The 20,205-nt window shown below is 45.8% G+C and overlaps 1 protein-coding gene and 1 long non-coding RNA gene across 5 annotated transcripts in view; one reads left to right on the top strand and one right to left on the bottom strand.

The window, feature by feature from the left end:
- LOC142488807 (uncharacterized) overlaps nucleotides 1-17,806 on the bottom strand; it is a 31,390-nt gene extending 13,584 nt beyond the window's left edge. Inside the window, exon 1 of the long non-coding RNA XR_012799674.1 lies at nucleotides 17,718-17,806. This is a non-coding gene — a long non-coding RNA (uncharacterized LOC142488807). The remainder of the gene's footprint in view (nucleotides 1-17,717) is intronic.
- The window catches only part of GJC2 (gap junction protein gamma 2), a 139,277-nt gene that overhangs the window by 98,553 nt on the left and 20,519 nt on the right, over nucleotides 1-20,205 (top strand). The gene's annotated exons all lie outside the window — the stretch shown is intronic.

Here is a 20,205-nt window from a genome sequence, read left to right as displayed (position 1 = left end):
TATTTGCTTTTATTCAACTCTTAATGCCATTTTTTATTAGTTTTAAAGCATCCTTTGATTTCTATAGCAGTGTAAGTGTAACACTTTCCTGTTTGTGATAATGTGTTGCCAATGTTCCCAGCAGTTTGAGCTGCACACTGTAACAATAGATTATGTTGCCTGAGTAATATAAGGATACATTGTAGCTGCTGAGTTATACAGGCTGAAGCAGCCATTATGTTAGGCACACAATCAGGATTTTAACAGATTTATAACAGGAGCACCAAACAATTGCCAGTTTAGGTAAGAATGTAGAATTATACAATGTCACACGCTTTAGATATACAAATAAGGGGGGTAGGTAGGAAAGTGGTATAGCTGCTTTAAGTATCAGGGTAAAAATGGAGCAATTATGGGGCAAAGAACTGCACCATATTTATTAAAGGAAAAAAAAATCCCTTGATAGTGATAGGACTTTCTTCATTGATAAATACTGTAAAGTGCAGATTATTTTTTTGCTCCAGAATTGCACCACTTTTGCTTTAATACATAGGCAATAATACATAAAATAACTGCGTTCTATGCTGGGCCAGCCTAGTCCGCGTCCATAGTCAGCGTGCTCGCCACAAACAAAAGGGCGTGAGTCAATGGGGACAGCCAAAGAGCGCGCTCATGCACGACAGCGACGGCCCGCCCGATTTTTTGCGAGACGGCCGGGCCCTGTGTGCGGTTCAGCCAGTGAGGGCGAACCGCTCACGTGATGTCACGGGCACGCCTCCGGCACGCGTCTCCTCCTCCACACCCCACCGGCCACAGATCACCTCTGCAGCAGGCACGCGCGACACCTATATCCGAGGCCTTAGGCTGTGTGGGGCCCAAGGCAGCACCCTGGCAGTGAGCCCACCCTGCGGGGGGAAAAAAGGGGGGGTAGGGACTTACCTTGACATGCAGCTCTCCTCCATCAGCATCACGGCGTCACGGCCTCGCGGCGTCATGTGATGTCACGTTGCAACGCGACGCTGCTGGAGGCGGCAGCTGCAGGTGACGATAAGAGCCTGCAGGCCCACGTGCACACACACCTACCTCTCTGCCGGTCCGAGAGCCCCCGCACTACTTCCTCTTCCTCCTGTCGACTCCGGGATCTGACTTCCGACTGGAGGGGGGAGCTGGAGTAGGGGGGAGCTGGAGTAGGGGGGAGCTGGAGTAGGGGGGAGCTGGAGTAGGGGGGAGCTGGAGTAGGGGGGAGCTGGAGTAGGGGGAGGGGAGGGGGGAAGCTGGAGTAGGGGGAGAGGAGGGGGGGGTTGGATCCGGGAGAGGAGAGAGAGGGAGTGCGGAGGCCCAAGGCAGTCGCCTTGCTTGCTTTGCCCTAAGGACGGCCCTGGTTCAAGGAAACACGTTTAATGGAAATCAATAGGATTTATTTCTAAGACACATCCCGATGCTGTTATTCTGCCCCAGAGTTGCCCCACTTTTGTATCACAGTCTTCTGAGAGCAGCGAAACTGGAATGTTTTGCTTTGCTAATGATATACACACATGTATTATATACAGTAGCAGCCATTAGAAAGCAATGGGGTTGCGGCAGGTGTTAGCGCATATTGGGGGACAGGTATGAAAGTGTCCTAGCTGCAAACGTGGAGAAAAAAATGGCACCCAATATATTAAAGTAATAAATATCCTGCGGCTTCCTTTGGGACATTTTTCTTTGATAAATTGGGCGCAGTTTCGGTGCTGAACTGTTGCAGCTGGGAGACACTGTGGCAGATGTATCAAGGCAAATGTGGAGCAAAATATACACAAATTGTATCATTTTTATATTGTGTCTTTGAGTCAACGTGTCAAGGCCTTTGCTCCACTTGCATCAGCTTGTGATTTGCTGAGTGTCACTGGAAGGACTTGGGGAGGAGTTACATGGGGCTCAGATTATAATGAGATGTATCACATTCTGCATCTCTGTCCCAGCTTGCACCTTGGGGAGAGTCAGTAGGAGGAGTTTGGGAGGAGTTACATGGGGCGGAGATTATAATGAGATGTATCACATCCTGTCTCTCTGTCCCAGCATGCACCTTGGGGGGAGTCAGTAGGAGGAGCTGGGGAAGAGTTACATGGTGCATAGATTATAATGAGATCTATCACATTCTGCGGGTCTCTGCCCCAGCTAGCACCTTGGGGGGAGTCAGTAGGAGGAGCTGGGGAAGAGTTACATGGTGCACAGATTATAATGAGATGTATCACAGTCTGCGTCTCTGTCCCAGCTTGCACCTCGGGGAGAGTCAGTAGGAGGAGCTGGGGAAGAGTTACATGGTGCATAGATTATAATGAGATGTATGAAAATCCGCGTCCCTTTTTGTGTCTTGCAAAAAATCCATCATGTCTGAAGTGGCTGCTGTGTTTACAGTGCGCTGCCTATAAATGTACTTATATAATATAAATCTCGCACTGACCATACTCGACATCGCCATGCCTGAAGTGGCGTAAACTTTTCTGGCCAACAATTTACGTGACATGTAGGACATACTTTGATACTTTGATACATTTGATGGAAACGCTGCAGAAGATGCGTAAAAACAAACGCCTAAGTGCCATTTCTTCACTCTTTTACCCCTGTTGATACGTGACCCCCGTTGTGTACTATTTCCCCAGGGAAACGTTGATCTATGTTAGGAGTGGCCAACTCCAGTCCTCAATCCCCCCCAACAGGTCAGGTTTTCTGGATATCCCAGCTTCAGCACAGGTGACTCAATCAGAGGCTCAGTCAAAGACTGAGCTTCTGATTGAGCCACCTGTGCTGACGCAAGGACTAATTGAGCCACCTGTGCTGAAGCAGGGACTGATTGAGCCACCTGTGCTGAAGCAGGGACCGATTGAGCCACCTCTGCTGAAGCAGGGATATCCTGAAAATCAGATCTGTTGCTAGCTCTTGAGGACTGGAGTTGCCCACCCATGATATATATGTATTTTGCTCTGTGACCCTTACAAATGATGTCAGAGAAGCTGTACACTTCCTAACCAGCCAGTCTTAGTATTACAGTATTAGTTACGAGATTATAAAGGATGCAGCAGTATTAATGACATGTTATGGGAAGGAGTTCAGATTAAGCAGAGATAGGCCCTCAGACCTCCGAATGGAAGAGTATTAATAACATGTTATGGGAAGGCGTTCAGATTAAGCAGAGATAGGCCCTCAGACCTCCGAATGGAAGAGTATTAATAACATGTTATGGGAAGGAGTTCAGATTAAGCAGAGATAGGCCCTCAGACCTCCGAATGGAAGAGTATTAATAACATGTTATGGGAAGGAGTTCAGATTAAGCAGAGATAGGCCCTCAGACCTCCGAATGGAAGAGTATTAATAACATGTTATGGGAAGGAGTTCAGATTAAGCAGAGATAGGCCCTCAGACCTCCGAATGGAAGAGTATTAATAACATGTTATGGGAAGGAGTTCAGATTAAGCAGAGATAGGCCCTCAGACCTCCGAATGGAAGAGTATTAATAACATGTTATGGGATGGAGTTCAGATTAAGCAGAGATAGGCCCTCAGACCTCCGAATGGAAGAGTATTAATAACATGTTATGGGAAGGAGTTCAGATTAATCAGAGATAGGCCCTCAGACCTCCGAATGGAAGAGTATTAATGACATGTTATGGGAAGGAGTTCAGATTAAGCAGAGATAGGCCCTCAGACCTCCGAATGGAAGAGTATTAATAACATGTTATGGGAAGGAGTTCAGATTAAGCAGAGATAGGCCCTCAGACCTCCGAATGGAAGAGTATTAATAACAGGTTATGGGAAGGCGTTCAGATTAAGCAGAGATAGGCCCTCAGACCTCCGAATGGAAGAGTATTAATAACATGTTATGGGAAGGAGTTCAGATTAAGCAGAGATAGGCCCTCAGACCTCCGAATGGAAGAGTATTAATAACATGTTATGGGAAGGAGTTCAGATTAAGCAGAGATAGGCCCTCAGACCTCCGAATGGAAGAGTATTAATAACAGGTTATGGGAAGGCGTTCAGATTAAGCAGAGATAGGCCCTCAGACCTCCGAATGGAAGATTATTAATAACATGCTATGGGAAGGAGTTCAGATTAAGCAGAGATAGGCCCTCAGACCTCCGAATGGAAGAGTATTAATAACATGCTATGGGAAGGCGTTCAGATTAAGCAGAGATAGGCCCTCAGACCTCCGAATGGAAGAGTATTAATAACATGCTATGGGAAGGAGTTCAGATTAAGCAGAGATAGGCCCTCAGACCTCCGAATGGAAGAGTATTAATAACATGTTATGGGAAGAAGTTCAGATTAAGCAGAGATAGGCCCTCAGACCTCCGAATGGAAGAGTATTAATAACATGTTATGGGAAGAAGTTCAGATTAAGCAGAGATAGGCCCTCAGACCTCCGAATGGAAGAGTATTAATAACATGTTATGGGAAGAAGTTCAGATTAAGCAGAGATAGGCCCTCAGACCTCCGAATGGAAGAGTATTAATAACATGTTATGGGAAGGAGTTCAGATTAAGCAGAGATAGGCCCTCAGACCTCCGTATGGAAGAGTTGATGTCTGTGGGGGTTTTTTTGCTAGTGCTGCGGTTGCTTTAAATGCTGCAGCTTTTTAGAAAGGAATCTTACATTGAGTTAGCTTTGTTCATTTGTCCATAAGACATGTATTGCCAGCAGCAATGGCATAATTATTACCACACTCTGTCCTGCTCAACTCAGCAGTGCTCATAATGCAACAATACTAATCCCTGCACCATACAAGTTGCTGTATTTAAAGCAGTAATCTCTTCAATTAACTATATATATATATATATATATATATATATATATATATATATATATATATATATATTCTACTGTATATATACCCATATACAAATAGAAGCTTAGAAGCGCAGTACCTAGAATAACATTGGGGAGACCTTCATACAGCAGTGGATGTGAGAGAGAGAGAGAGAGAGAGTCAATGTCGAGACAGAGATTGAGAGACTGTCAGTGCCAAGAGAGAGACTGTTACTGCCGAGACACAGATTGTGAGAGGGTCACTGCCGTGACAGAGATTGAGAGACTGTCAGTGCAGAGAGAGAGAGAGTGACTGTCAGTGCAGAGACTGTCAGTGCAGAGACTGTCAGTGCAGAGAGAAAGAGAGAGAGACTGTCAGTGCAGAGACTGTCAGTGCAAAGAGAGAGACGGATCCCTTTGTACAATAACAAATGGTACAAATAGAGAACAGCGGGCACATCAGGTCTTGGGATAAGCATAGAAAGGGTTAATAACAAACATCAAGACCCAGTCTACCTGCGTTCTATCTCTCTCGTCTCTCTCTTATCTCTCTCTCATCTCTCTCTCGTCACTCTGTTTCTGTCTCTCTCGTCTCTCTCTCTTATCTCTCTCTCATCACTCTGTTTCTGTCTCTCTCGTCTGTCTCGTCTCTCTCTCATCTCTCTCGTCTCTCTGTCTCTCACTCCGTCTCTCTCTCGTCTCTCTCTCATCACTCTGTTTCTGTCTCTCTCGTCTCTCTGTCTCTCTCTCTCTCGTCTCTCTGTCTCTCTCTCTCTCGTCTCTCTGTCTCAAACTCCATCTCTCTCTCGTCTCATCTCTCTGTCTCTCACTCCGTCTCTCTCTCTCCGTCTCTCTCACTCTGTCTCTCTCACTCTGTCTCTCTCACTCTGTCTCTCTCACTCTGTCTCTCTCACTCTGTCTCTCTCACTCTGTCTCTCTCATCTCTCCGTCTCAAACTCCATCTCTCTCTCCGTCTCTTTCACTCTCTCTCTCTCGTTTCTCTCTCACTCTCTCTCGTCTCTCTGTCTCCTTATTGGGAGCTTTGATAAACTTGGTTTATGTGTGTAATCAGTAATCTTGTTTTCTCCAGCACCAACTGGGATATGTGTAAGGGGATGTGTGTAAGTGGGATGTGTGTAAGGGGGATGTGTGTAAGGGGGATGTGTGTAAGGGGGATGTGTGTAAGGGGGATGTGTGTAAGGGGGATGTGTGTAAGGGGGATGTGTGTAAGGGGGATGTGTGTAAGGGGGATGTGTGTAAGGGGGATGTGTGTAAGGGGGATGTGTGTAAGGGGGATGTGTGTAAGGGGGATGTGTGTAAGGGGGATGTGTGTAAGGGGGATGTGTGTAAGGGGGATGTGTGTAAGGGGGATGTGTGTAAGGGGGATGTGTGTAAGGGGGATGTGTGTAAGGGGGATGTGTGTAAGGGGGATGTGTGTAAGGGGGATGTGTGTAAGTGGGATGTGTGTAAGGGGGATGTGTGTAAGGGGGATGTGTGTAAGGGGGATGTGTGTAAGGGGGATGTGTGTAAGGGGGATGTGTGTAAGGGGGATGTGTGTAAGTGGGATGTGTGTAAGGGGGATATGTGTAAGGGGGATGTGTGTAAGGGGGATGTGTGTAAGGGGGGTGTGTGTAAGGGGGATGTGTGTAAGGGGGATGTGTGTAAGGGGGATGTGTGTAAGTGGGATGTGTGTAAGGGGGATGTGTGTAAGGCGGTGTGTGTAAGGCGGATGTTTGTAAGGGGGATGTGTGTAAGGGGAATATGTGTAAGTGGGACGTGTGTAAGTGGGACGTGTGTAAGGGGGATGTGTGTAAGGGGGATGTGTGTAAGGGGGATGTGTGTAAGGGGGATGTGTGTAAGGGGGATTTGTGTAAGGGGGATGTGTGTAAGGGGGATGTGTGTAAGGGGGATGTGTGTAAGGGGGATGTGTGTAAGGGGGATGTGTGTAAGGGGAATATGTGTAAGTCTCCCAACAGACATGTACCTCATAACGGTCTATGAGACACGTGTATCATTGCAAAATTAGGTAAAACAACGGCACCAGATGTATCATAGAAAAATATCCTATTACTTTCAATGGGATTGTTCCTCTGATACCTATTGTATGATAAAGATTTATGACCCATAATTGCACCACTTTTGCCTTGATACAGTACATAGACAACTTAAACTGTAAGCTCTTTGACACCCGAAGCCACCGCAGATATGGTAAGGGACCTTACACAGGCCCCTGGCGTTTCATTTAAATGCCTTCAGGAAGAGCGCGAGGACTCTGTAAGAGCCGTACCCCCCCCCCCCCAGGAAATCTTGCGCCCCCCCTCCCAGGTTGCGCACCCAATATCTAAGAGGTATGGTGGGAACCCCAGAGGGCAGGAGGAGTAAGTAGGTTGGCTAACAGGATATGAGCCAATACAATGAAGGAAAATAACATAGTTATATAATTACATAGTAGATGAGTTGAAAAAAGACGTACATCCATCGAGTCCAACCTATGCTAAATTTATACGACAGATACTTTATCCTATATCCATACTTACAGTATATTGATCCAGAGGACGGCAACCAAAAACCCCAGTGACATATCATCCAATGATATCTCATAAGGGGGGAAATAAATTCCTTCCTGACTCCAATAATGGAAATCAGATTACTCCCTGTATTGCACCCTGAATAAGTTAATGCATCTTTAGCAGCCATAACACCGACATCTAGTGAGCGTCGGAGCGGCTGGTTTTTCGCGAGGCAACGTTTTTTTGTCTTTGCCTCGCGACGGCCGGGTCATGAGAGCGGTTCGCCCAATGAGGGCGAACCAGCTCGGTGACATCATCGGCCACGCCTCCGACACGCCTCCCCGTCGCGAGGATCTGTAGTCCGCAGATCGCTCGGCTGACAGTCGAGCGTGGGGCCATGCGCTCCGGTTAGTGCGCGCCTGCCCCATGGATTCGGCCTTAGGGAAAACATTGTAACAGGTGTCAAAGGAATCCGCCAGGTTTAGGCGGTGTCGGCCTCCGCTCTGAGGAAATTTGCGCCAAGTGTGAGAAGCTAAATATTATTTATTTATAACAATGTTTTACCAGGAAGTAATACATTGAGAGTTACCGCTCGTTTCCAAGTATATCCTGGGCATAGAGTTATAACAATACATGGTTACGTTAAAAGAACAGGCGTTATACAGTCAATTTACAGACATTTTGTGGACAGATAAAGTTGGAAAATTGGGTGCAAGGGATAAAAGGGCCGGTGAGTTTCAGATTGAAATAGACACGCTCAGTCTATTATCATCAAACATCAGCGAATGGCAGCAAATGGCTCACACCCTTTTGCTGCCCTTCGGCTGCGCCAAAGGCTGTCTGCCTTTGGGGCAACGCAGATGTACAGTGAAGGGGTTCGGATTGAATGCAGCTGGGGGTTCAAAGTCCTTTGTCCTCTTGGCTCATTAACATTCCAGTGGGAGTTGACGTTCCACGTAGTAAAAGCAGACGTTAACCCTTAGCACGCTGGTTCTGTGCAGAGGGGAGCAGTTCTTGGGGAACCCCATCAGGCGTCCGCCTATGGGGAAACGCAGATGTACACTAAAGGGGTTCAGATTGAATGCAGACACAAAAATATTGACACAAATTCCACCAATTTGTATGCATATCCCCCTTGGTTTTAATCAGTATGATCTTGTGTTAAGAGATGTTTCTTTATGGACAGCACCTCACATGTTTCCGAGATCTGTTTCAACTCTTCCTGGAACCTCTGGAATGTGTATATATGTTTTTGTTACATTAACCTAACTGGCCTGCATGGCAGTTCTGTGAGGGAGTCCAGGAAAGAAGAGACACCGTGTAATTTACTGCTGGCTGAGCTGTACCATGTATCTAATACCCTCTGGGGTTCCTTATGTTATGCTTAGTGAGGTGGGGGAGATATGTACCACCCGCCCCACACCCCGACATTAACACTTTTACGGCCAGAGTGGCCAGCCGAGGAACTTACATGCTGCTGTTTAATGATGCTAAGCATCTCTGAAAACATTTACTTGTCCTCCAATAGTTCCTTCTAACGTATAACAACAAACATACCCTTGCAAGGTCTGCCATGTTGATCTAATATAGAGTCTGCTTGTGGCGTTCGCCAAAATGAAGAGTATCCTTTCACAGTAATGCTTCGGGTTGGTCTTTTGAAAGATGTTAAAAGTCATTGGAGAGTTGTGGTGCTGCCATTATTCCAATGGTTTATTATTTTCTAGAAAATGAAACTTTAAACATAATACTCAAGGCTATTTTATATTGTGCAAAAAAAGGGTAACAGCGCACAGGCAAAGGGTCAAAAGAAACGAAAACAAAAGTTCTGCTAAAGTACCAGCAGGTACGAAACGCATAGGGGAGCGTTATACCTCCCTTTTAAACTGTTTTTTCAATAAATAGGATTTTTTTCCATTACTTTTGACCCTACCTCCCTTTGGCTGTGAGCTGTTAACCCCTTTTTTGTTTTATGTTTGGACTGTTACCAACAGCTGGCAGGCCGCCTTTGGAGACACAGATTTGGGGGTGATGGATGACAAGAACCTAGTAAAGAGACTGTGAATATAGAGTCTTATTCCTTATTGTCTAGGGCAGTGTTTCCCAACTCCATTCCCCAGGGAACCCCAACAGGTCAGGTCTTAAGGATATCCCTGCTCCAGCACAGGTGGGTCAATCAGCGGCTCAGTCATTTTGACTGAGCCACCTGTGCTGGAGCAGGGATGTCCTTAAGTCCTGGCCTATTGGGGTTCCCTGAGGACTGTAGATGCGAAACACTGGTCTAGGGACATTCCCAGTGAGGCTTGGAGGGGTGGAGTCACATTCACTTGCTGCTGCCTGCAGGGAACATTGGTCTCAGGTATTTAGACATTATTCCGATCTCCTCACATATCAGCCTCATTTTTTAACATTGCTCCTGACCCATCCCCCCTTCCCTCTTTTTTCTATTTGTGTGTCCATATCATTGTATTAGTATATTCCTTCCATTGGATCCAGTACTTGAGCACCCAGTACCACTGCTTGCTCTGTCGACTGTCTGGATATTTTATATAGTGGCATGTTCAGTTTTCAGATGATAAAGACACAAAAACGTTGTTTCCCTCCTAACAGTTGAGTTGAAAGTGCCATCCCATTCCTCAATACTCTCTATTTATTTTAAAGGTCACCTGCAATAAAGTTGTATTTATGCCTTTTGCTTGTATTCTAAATATTAGGGGATAAAACAAAATGGCCGCTCGTTAACACCCTCTAAGGCACGTTCTATAGTGCCATGCGCGCGGATTTTTAATTGGCTGACATTAGTCAGCCTTTCAATAGAAGGGCCGCGCGCGCACGGCAGGGAGAGGGGAGCCGACAGACAGCGGCAAAGATGAGGAAAATCATCTTGTCGCGCCGCTACCTGCGCTCAAATGTATGTATATGTGTGTATGTGTGTATGCGTGTATGCGTGTGTGTGTGTGTGTGGGTGTTTGTATAGATGTGTGTGTGTGTTTGTTTTGTATGGATGTGTGTGTGTGTGTGTTTGTATGGATGTGTGTGTGTTTGTATGGATGTGTGTGTGTTTGTATGGATGTGTGTGTGTTTGTATGGATGTGTGTGTGTGTGTGTTTGTATGGATGTGTGTGTGTTTGTATGGATGTGTGTGTGTTTGTATGGATGTGTGTGTGTGTATGGATGTGTGTGTGTGTATGGATGTGTGTGTGTGTGTGTGTGTGTGTGTGTGTGTGTGTGTGTGTGTGTGTGTGTGTGTGTGTGTGTGTGTGTGTGTGTGTGTGTGTGTGTGTGTGTGTGTGTGTGTGCATGTATGCGTGTGTGTGTGTGTGTGTGCATGTATGCGTGTGTGTGTGTGTGTTTGTATAGATGTGTGTGTGTGTGTTTGTATGGATGTGTGTGTGTTTGTATGGATGTGTGTGTGTGTGTGTGTGTGTGTGTGTGTGTGTGTGTATGTATGCGTGTGTGTGTGCATGTATGCGTGTGTGTGTGCATGTATGCGTGTGTGTGTGTGTGTGCATGTATGCGTGTGTGTGTGTGTGTTTGTATAGATGTGTGTGTGTGTGTTTGTATGGATGTGTGTGTGTGTGTGTGTGTTTGTATGGATGTGTGTGTGTTTGTATGGATGTGTGTGTGTGTGTGTGTGTGTATGTATGCGTGTGTGTGTGTGTGTGTTTGTATAGATGTGTGTGTGTGTGTGTTTGTATGGATGTGTGTGTGTTTGTATGGATGTGTGTGTGTGTGTGTTTGTATGGATGTGTGTGTGTTTGTATAGATGTGTGTGTGTGTGTGTGTGTGTGTGTGTGTGTGTGTGTGTGTGTGTGTGTGTGTGTGTGTGTGTGTGTGTGTGTGTGTGTGTGTGTGTGTGTGTGTGTGTGTGTGTGTGTGTGTTTGTATGGATGTGTGTGTGTGTGGGTCAAGGATTGTAAAACAAAAAAATTAATATTTATTAAACTTCTTTTTTTTTCTTTAAAAAATCTATCTAGGACTTACTTTCACTCACACAACCCATGCACACACATATACTCACATATACACACATACCTATACACACATACACACACACATATACACTAACCTGCAGCTCCCGGCTCTATATACATGGAAAGCATGCTGCACGTGTACGCGCGTTCGCATAGCAACGCGCGGCCGCATGCTGTATAGAACAGCCCTAAGGGAAATAATACTTTTGATTTGTGTATGATAGTAAAACCCTGGTAAGGTGGTGGGTCAGTAACACTCCCTCTTTACCATGGAAACGTTCTCATACTTACTGTACTTGGAAATTGCATAATTCTGCTGTTTACCGACAGCCCCAGAAGTGTTTCTTCAACTCCATACAAGAAATTGGCTCCCTGAATTCCCGTTTGAAATTTGTACTAACCTGAAATGTCCCCATCTGCGCCGCCTGGTCAAAAAAATGCTTTTGTTTGCTCATTTTTTTTTAGGGAAGAAATGGACTGCACTGGGCATACAGACAGGCACATCCCTAGGGGGTGCGTTACCCTTAGGCAAGCACTATTAAGGACGCCCCCCGCCCACCCCCCAAAGAAAAAAAATCTGCCCCCCAAAAAAAATTCCCAACAAAATCTCCCCCCTCCCTCAGGTAGGAAGCAGCGGGTTTCTGGGGATGAACCCTGATAATTTCAGCTACGGAACACCCTGTTTCCTGACATACTTACCTCCTCAGGGGGTGTCGGTATCTCCTGCTCAGATTTAGATGTCCAATAGGAACATCAGATGGGCCAATAGGAAGCTGTGACATCATAGGCGGCTTCCTATTGGTCTATCAGGCTTTAAACCATGTAACTTCCCCCAAATCCTCCTACTGACTCTCCCCGAGGTGCAAGCTGGGACAGAGACGCAGATTGTGATACATCTCATTATAATCTGTGCACCATGTAACTGCTCCCCAACTCCTCCTACTGACTCTCCCCAAGGTGCAAGAAGCTGGGACAGAGACACAGAATGTGATACATCTCATTATAATCTGTGCACCATGTAACTCCCCCCCAACTCCTTCTACTGACTCTCCCCAAGGTGCAAGCTGGGACAGAGACACAGAATGTGATACATCTCATTATAATCTGTGCACCATGTAACTGCTCCCCAACTCCTCCTACTGACTCTCCCCAAGGTGCATGCTGGGACAGAGATGCAGAATGTGATACATCTCATTATAATCTGTGCACCATGTAACTCCCCCTAACTCCTCCTACTGACTCTCCCCAAAGTGCAAGCTGGGGCAGAGACGCAGAATGTGATACATCTCATTATAATCTGTGCACCATGTAACTCCCCCCAACTCCTCCTACGGACTCTCCCCAAGGTGCAAGCTGGGACAGAGACACAGAATATGATACATCTCATTATAATCTGTGCCCCATGTAACTCCTCCCCAACTCCTCCTACTGACCCTTCCCAAGGTGCAAGCTGGGACAGAGACACAGAATGTGATACATCGCATTATAATCTGTGCACCATGTAACTCCTCCCAACTCCTCCTATTGACCTTTCCCAAGGTGCAAGCTGGGACAGAGACGCAGAATGTGATACATCTCATTATAATCTGTGCACCATGTAACTCTCCCCAACTCCTCCTACTGACTCTCCCCGAGGTGCAAGCTGGGGCAGAGAAGCAAAAAGTGGAGCAAAGTCCTTGATGTATTGGAGCAAAGAGGCGCGACACAACAACGATGCACAAAATGTCCTTGGTAGATAGGCCCGATAGTGTGAGCTATGCACAGGTCTGAGGGAAGTTCTGTGGGATCTGTGCATGTATTCGGTCTGCTAGGCCGTTTCTCAGCTGTATAACGGTGTCAGGTTTCTCCTGCCAGACTTTATCCAACCCATGGTAACCAGAATACACTGAAAACAGAAATAACTATGTCAGCAATACGCTTGCTGCTGCAGAGCCAGGGTTATTAATGTTCATTGCTTTGTATGGCAAAAGGTACATCTCATAGAATGTTAATATTGTGTTTGGCCTGTCTGACTGTTTCCAAATGAACGTTTGTTCCCTTTAATATCATTACTCATGGCAGAATATAAACATCTTGCAATGAGGATATCCAGCCTACAAAAGCGCAGTTTTACGGTATGAAAAACCTGGTGAAAAAACACTGCGCCAAATGTATCTCCGGCGGTGAAATCTGGTGCTGGGGGTTTTTTTTTATTTGCACCAGTTTGCCAGTAAGAAAGTAGCTTCTTTTGGCCCAAAAACCTACGGACAGAAAGCTCAGCGTACAGAGTCGAATCCGAGTGGTTTTTAGCGTTGGCGGTTTCTTAGGGGTTTATATATCAAGGTAAAAGTGGAGCTATAGTCTGGCAAACACTGGCCCCGTATGTATCAAAAAAATGTTTTATTTGTTTAAAAGGGATTGTTTTTTCTTTGGTACATGGGGTGAAAATGTTTGGCTCCGCATACGCTCTACTTCTGCCTTGGTACATGGGCCTCTATTTATTAAACTGCAATAGTGCCGATCGGGGCACTAGCGCATTGACTTTAATAGTAGTTTCTGTGCGCTCGTGCCCTGATCGGCACTCTTGCAGGTTAATTAATTACCCCCTGTGGGTTGATCTAGGTCAGGGGCGGCCAACTCCCGTCCTCAAGGGCTACCAACAGGTCAGGTTTTCAGGATATCCCTGCTTCAGCAAACACACAGATACCCAGTAAGCTCATTTAAGCCTCAAAAGTTACCACAATATAGATATATGTATATAAATGTCAAAAAGGAGTGGTACTGAGCATGGCAATATATACTAGAAACAAACACAAACAGAGCCCAGTGCTACATCCAATGGCAAAAATACACAGTTAAATACCTATATATCTCTTGAATAAAAGGGTCATTTAGTTTAACACTTTGGCCAAAGCATTGTAAGCCTGTGAGCCCCTCCAAGGCATGACCATAATTCACAGGTCCTAACACTGATTAAAATTCTTAATAACCTGTACAATACGAGGAAGAATGATCATAATTGATCTGTCATAATCAGCTGCATGGTTCTAAATCGGATTGAAATTCTTATTTACCTGAACAATACCAGGAAGAATACTCTGTATTAGCCCTGTCACAATCAGCTGCATGCAAAGACCTGTGCATGTGGGAAGTGGGATGGGATGAGCCCCCCTGTCCGCTGCCCTCCCTCCCCGGTCCACTGCCCCCCCCCTCCTCTCCTGTCCACTGCCCCCCCTCCTGTCCACTGCCCCCCCTCCTGTCCTGTCCACTGTCCCCCCCCTCCTGTCCATTGTTCCCCCTCTCCTGTCTACTGTCCCCCTCCCTCCTGTCCACTGTCCGTCCCCCCTCCTGTCCACTGCCCCCCCACCTCCTGTCCACTGTCCCCCCACCTCCTATCCACTGTCCCCCCACCTCCTGTCCACTGTCCCTCCCTCCCTCTGGGGGGGGGAGGTGGAGAAAGAGGGGGAGCACAGAAATAGGGGGAGAGGAGGGAGCGGGAAATTTAACTCCCGGGCAACGCCGGGTCTCTCAGCTAGTATGTATTTAAATGTCAAAAATTGAGTGCTACTGGACATGGCAATATATACTACAAACAAACACAAACACAGCCCAGTGCTACATCCAATGGCAAAAATACACAGTGAAATACCTATATATCTCTTGAATAAAAGGGTCATTTAGTTTAACACTTTGGCCAAAGCATTGTAAGCCTGTGAGCCCCTCCAAGCCATGACCATAATTCACAGGTCCTAACACCGATTAAAATTCTTAATAACCTGTACAATACGAGGAAGAATGATCATAATTGATCTGTCATAATCAGCTGCATGGTTCTAAATCGGATTGAAATTCTTATTTACCTGGACAATACCAGGAAGAATGCTCTGTATTAGCCCTGTCACAATCAGCTGCATGCAAAGACCTGTGCATGTGGGAAGTGGGATGGGACGAGCTTTAAACCTGCTATTCAAGAGATATATAGGTATTTCACTGTGTAATTTTGTCATTCGATGTAGCACTGGTCTTTGTTTGTGTTTGTTTGTAGTATCCCTGCTTCAGCACAAGTCTGCTCAGTCTTGAACTGAGCCACTGATTGAGCCACCTGTGCTGAAGCAGGGATATCCTGAAAACCTGACCTGTTGGTAGCCCTGGATGACGGGAGTTGGCCACCCCTGATTTAGGTAAGAGAACTTTTTTTGGGGAAAATAGTTTCTCTTTTTCCTCTTTATGCAGCGGTGTGAGAGAACATTACATATCATGACATACTGTGACCGACAGGTTTATACAAAACCAGGGCCGCCAACAGTGCGGGACAGCCGGTGTGAGAGAACATGACATACTGTGACCGACAGGTTTATACAAAACGGGTTTTAACTCTATTAAAGCAGCAATCCATGCGGGAGATTTATATTTTTGCAAATTTTTGTTCTCAAAGCAAAGGATTTAAAGCAGGGGGGGTGTCTCTGGATCTGAACCCCGTTCATTTCAGCTCCGGGGACCCCCTGCACCCCGAGATACAGACCTCTGAAGAGGTGCCGGTATCCCTCTGCTTTTTTAAAGCTGTCGCCTCACGTGGCCCAATAGGAAGTTGAACCGGATGATGTCACAGCTTCCTATTGGCTCGCAGGGCGCCGGAGCTTTCTAAAACGCCCATTACGTGATCCCTGCTAGCCGAGCGGCTATCTGCACCCCTTGCGGAGATCTGTATCACCACGAACATGGGGACCCCAGGGATGAAATTAACAGGGTTACGCTACGGCGACCCCCTGCGTCAATGATACGGTAATTTATTTAATTTTTTTAATTGCTCACTGGGATTTTATCTTTAAAGTTTCATTTAATGAAATCATATATTATTAGCTGCTTTACCACTTTGAACGTTACCTACCGATGTAGCCAGCGTTAATGTAACATTCGGCGCGCTGCCGTGGGGTGAAATAGGGCGGTAGCCCCGCCCCCCCCCCCCTTCCCAAGTGTCGCTAGATAGTAAGGAAGATGTCACTGCTACACGTGGGAAATAAAAAAGGGAGAAAGATGGGGGGCAATTTATCTGCCTCCCTAAAAAGTGTGGGTAAGTGGTACCTGCCAAAACTGACCAATCAGAGAAGGGCTCCCTTATACATAAGAACCTAGGTAACATGTGCCCTGTATAGGCACCTAGAGCAATCAGAACAAGCCAAGGAAGAGGTGGGTGGTTCAGGGGGTGAAGATTAGAGGAGAGTGGGGGTAAGAGAAAGGAGGGGAGAGGAACGTCCCTGCGCTAGTTGTATAAAGCTGTGCTTGTCTACATTTCGCAGAATCAAATGCTAAAGAAATAGAGAGGACTTTTTCCGAAGTCAAACTTGCGGAGAAACACCTTTTTCAGAGCCCGATTTGAACTTTGGCAAAAAGTTTGCCGATCTCTAGTCAAGTTGTCCATTTATTTACCTTTAAGCGCAGCCATTTTGGGGATTTATAAATGTATATATAATCTGTTTTATTGGGGGGTCATTTATTAAAGTCTCCAGACTGCAAACCTGGGCCAAAATTGGAACAAAAAAGAGCACCAGACTTACAAAAGAACAGGGAAAACATTGAAAGCAATATGATCTTTTTCCTCTGATAAATGTGACGTTGTTCTGTTTTTTCACTGCTCGCTTTGCTAGGAGACCCCTCCGCCAACTCAAACTTAACATGTCAAAGATGGAGCTCCTCGTTCTTCTACCCAAGTCTGGTCCTACTATGCCCTTCTACATTGCTGTTGGCAGTACTATCATACACCCAGTAGCACAAGCGCTGCCTAGGGGTCACACGACTACTCCCTCACATCCTCCTCTCACATTCACAATGTACTGTAGCTAAAATCTGTCTTTGTTTCTGAGGTAACATTGCAAAGATACGCCCTTTCCTCTATCCCTCTACATCTAAAACTCTGACTCAGGCCCTCATTCTCTCCCCGTCTCGATTACTGTCACCTCCTGCTGTCCGGCCTTCCTGCCCCTCACCTGTCTCCCCTACAATCTATCCTAAACGCTGCTGCCAGAATCACTCTATTCTTTCCTAAATCTGTCTCTGCGTCTCCCCTGCTGAAATCCCTCTCCTGGCTTCCTATTTAATTCCGTATCTCACACACAATTCTCTTCCTCACTTTTAAAGCTTTACACTCTTCTGCCCCTCCTAACATCTCAGCCCTAATTTCTCGGTATGCACCATCCCGACTCTGGCGTTCTTCTCAAGTATGTCTTCTCTCTACCCCTTTTAAATCAGAAGCCCTCTCCTGCTTAAAACCTCTCACTCACTGCCCTACACCTCTGGAATTCCCTTCCCCTCAATATCCGATTGGCACCCTCTCTCTCCAGCTTCAAGACTTATCTTCAAACATACAGTACCTCTTTAACAAAGCATATGAGTAGCTCCGCTGGTTGATACTATACATCTCAGATGCACTGACCTTGGCCCATTGCAGATACACTTACCAGAACACCCTCTTACTGTCTCTATACGTTCTCCCCACTTACCACTTAGATTGTAAGCTCTTCAGGGCAGGAAGAAAAAAGATCAAAGATTCCGCGCTCGTGCTGTCTGATGTACGATGTAGGTAGAAGACAGATCCCGTTACTGCTGGGCGCATGGAGTCACTCCCCAATAACTCCTAAGCGAGATAGCCTGAAGGTTTTTCTCAGAATAACTATAAAAATATGCACACAGCGCATCGGGGGTCAGTACAAATATAGTATTAATATTTATTGCAGGTTCACTGAAACGTGACAGGTAAAACATCTAATCTAAAACAAAATATAATCTTAACACAGTAACCTAGGTGACAAATGAAGCTCGTGAAACCTAGATAATATGTGCATCTACAGCTAACTATAAAACCCACATTGCTACATGCGCCATATAAATGATAGTCAGCGTCAACGCGTTTCGCAACAGCGTGCTTCATCAGAACACCCTGACAAAGCACACTGTGGAGAAACGCGTTGAGGTCACGTGGGCTGTTCCAGCGAGCACACCCATTGGCTGGGGCAGAGACCAGGAAGTGGCAGTGAAGGATCCACACAACCAAGTGAAGATGCAGTCCGGACAGTTACATCAGTGCCAGCCTTGGCATACCGCTATTCCCGTCCCATGGTCAGTGTCTGCCCACCCCCTTCTCCCACCCCCTCTGTGGTACATTTTGTATGTTTTATTTTCTTGTCCCATATTGTCATCTGACTATCATTTATATGGCGCATGTAGCAATGTTGGTTTTATAGTTAGCTGTAGATGCACATATTATCTTGGTTTCATGAGCTTCACGTGTCCCCTAGGTGACTGTGTTTAGATTATATTATTATAAATATTAATACTATATTTGTACTGACCGGTGCGCTGTGTGCATATTTTTATCTTGGCCAAAAGACAAGATTTTTGTCTTGTGGTGCGGCGGACGAGCATTGGGCACGTCACGGCAGCGGTTCAGCCAATGAGGGCGAACCAGCTGTGTGACATCATGGCCGCGCCCGCCCGCTATCTTGTCTTTCCCCCTGCAGCTCCAGCACAGAATGCAAATCGCGGCTTGCCCCCATTCACGCGCCGCCAGGCGCACGTGCAGGAGCCGACGCTGTGGCCGTAGCCTAAGCATACAGTGCTTCCTCTGCGTCCAGGGATTCTGGGTAATTACATGAAAATGAGCACACAGCGTCACCTTTTACATCATGTGCGTTTGATGAATCCGGTTTTGTTATTATAAACTAGTTTTTTTTTCAGGCAGGAGACTTTGGTAAGCAGACCGAGGGGGTCATCATAGAAACGCAATCCCATTGAGAGCAAAGAGAGTTTTTCCCTTAATAAATCTGGTGTAACTGCTTTGCAGCTGGGAGATTTTAGTAAATAACACCAGATGTGTTTGTTTTCTCCTTTGATAAATCTTGATTGTTAAACAGCAAGAAGACTTTCATTGAAAGCTGCCCCCAACTTACTCATAAAACAACAGCTACACAACTTGAATTTTGAAAAGATAGGGCAATATTATAACAATAAAAAAAAAAAATTCATATAGCGTTTTACTCCCAATGGGACTCAAAGCGCGTCACAATATAAAGTGACTTGCCCAAGGTCACAAGGAGCTGACACCGGGAATTGAACCAGGTATTTCTATGGGGTGGATGGACTTTCAGGATACAGTTCCGCAACAAGGAACCCGCTCTGAAGGTTCCAACAATCACTTGCCATCAGGTGTCCTGCTGAAGAGACATCCTGTTATTACTGGTCAGGTGTCCCTGTCTGGAGCAGAGGGACATCCAGGTGATGGGACAGACCTAAACCCAGATGTGCTAACGTTTTTAAAGCGGACCATCACTAAGCCCTTCACTGCTGGAGAGACCAGCAACCCATTGCAGAGCATCACTTAGTAAATCTGCCATAGAATTGGCCGTTACTGTAGTAAGGCCCACTGTATATAGATACTGAAGCTGGGAGACCTTCAGTAAATAATGCCCCTAAATAACACGTCTCTTAGATTTATCGCTGATGCAGTCAAAATCCTTCATTTCTGTGCGACTATAGGCAATTTTTTGGAGCATTATAAATCACACCCAAAAGGTCGGAGATGTAGCAAGGAAAATTTAGAACAATATCTATATAAAGTGTGTCACTTCCATCATGTGACTCTGTATCAATGAAGCATGGATTTGCTCCAGTTTTTGCCCTATGTGCATCAGCTTGCAGTTTAAAGCTGCAGTTCAAGCAATATCCTATATGTGTGTTTTTTATTTAATAACTCGGATCGATACTATGAGAAAATACTTGTAGCGGTTTTTTTTAAAACAATTTTTAAAGATATGTTTAATGTATTCTAACGTAACAAGCATTTTTGTTTCTAAAGCAACCATTTACAAAGTCACATCCCCTTCCTCTTCTGAGACTGGCTCTGGCCTTTGAGCCCTGCCCTCTCTGTAGCAGTGCACCAATTGAATCTAGTGCCTGGTCAAATGATCTTCCTCACAGAACTTTGTCTGTCAG

This window comes from Ascaphus truei, chromosome 2 (assembly GCF_040206685.1).
Source record: "Ascaphus truei isolate aAscTru1 chromosome 2, aAscTru1.hap1, whole genome shotgun sequence".
NCBI classification, from domain to species: Eukaryota; Metazoa; Chordata; class Amphibia; order Anura; family Ascaphidae; genus Ascaphus; species Ascaphus truei.
The sequence above is the reverse complement of the archived record's forward strand: the minus strand, read 5'-3'. Positions and strand labels throughout refer to the sequence as shown.